Here is a 1,165-nt window from a genome sequence, read left to right as displayed (position 1 = left end):
ATATAAATGTGTTATCTGAGTAAATTTTATTAATGAAATTCGGCAAACATATTTCAGAGACTGGGATTTCTTTCATTATGCATTTGTGCAATACCTAGCATAAAAGGTATCTGTGGCCCAACAGTGGATAATGCACGCAGGTTAGAAGACTATCACTATCTCATCATTAGCTCGTCTCATTGTAGTGATTTTTGTTACTAATTAAAAAAAATATTGGTATTTTTGTCCTATTGATTATTAGTAGTTATATAAGTAAAATTGCCATCATCCATCATACTTTCAAGATTCTTATTCTTGGTGCTGTCGCCGTCATCGTCAGCATACAGTTTTTCTTTTTTATCACACTTTTGTGCTTACTGCCATGGAATCGAAGATGAGACAGATAAAACATCAACTTTTGACCACAGAGGAAACAGACGTGCCGGCAAAAATAACAAAGGAGAAGGTAAGATCCTAAGTGACTTTGAAAACGAGCGGAGAGAAAAATTTCGAATGCTTTGATGATAGCAAAATTTAGAACATTAGCTCTGTAGTTTGAAGGTCCAGAACATGGTTCTTCGAATCACGAGTAGCTAACAGTGGGTCGCAAGTTAGTTGTCAATGGTTCGATGCATTTTATATAAAAAAAAATAGTGTACGTAAAATGTGTGAACGTCCTGTATAGAGAAAAAAACGTAAATATGGTTGACTGGTAGTACATAAAATCAAAATACAGCTGTACATAAAACAAAACTAAACCGTTGTTTCTTTTAAAGTAGTTAGTGACATGAAATGCCAAAGCACGAAACATATCTGGATATAAATTTGACGCCATTAAACAAAGAATTTTCATTGTTTTTGACTTGTAGTGTAGGCTGGGCATAGAACTCATAGTACAACTTTACAAGGTATAACTTCCATTTTGTTCGAACAGACATTATACTACAAGTCATACTGAAGATTATGAATTACATATTACACAATGGAAAGTTTACAATTGTACGTATATTTTTTTATCTAAATATTCTGAATATTCAAATTTACATCTTGTATTTAAAAGTGTGGTTTATTTGGGGAAATTTTGTATATAACAATATCCAGAACTCATGTTATTATTCATTGTATGCGTATAACTGTAATTTTTCGATATAGATTCTCCTTTTAATGGGGCTTCTTGGAAAGTTTC

Source organism: Penaeus monodon, chromosome 33 (genome assembly GCF_015228065.2).
Source record: "Penaeus monodon isolate SGIC_2016 chromosome 33, NSTDA_Pmon_1, whole genome shotgun sequence".
Classification (NCBI taxonomy): Eukaryota; Metazoa; Arthropoda; class Malacostraca; order Decapoda; family Penaeidae; genus Penaeus; species Penaeus monodon.
The sequence above is the reverse complement of the archived record's forward strand: the minus strand, read 5'-3'. Positions refer to the sequence as shown.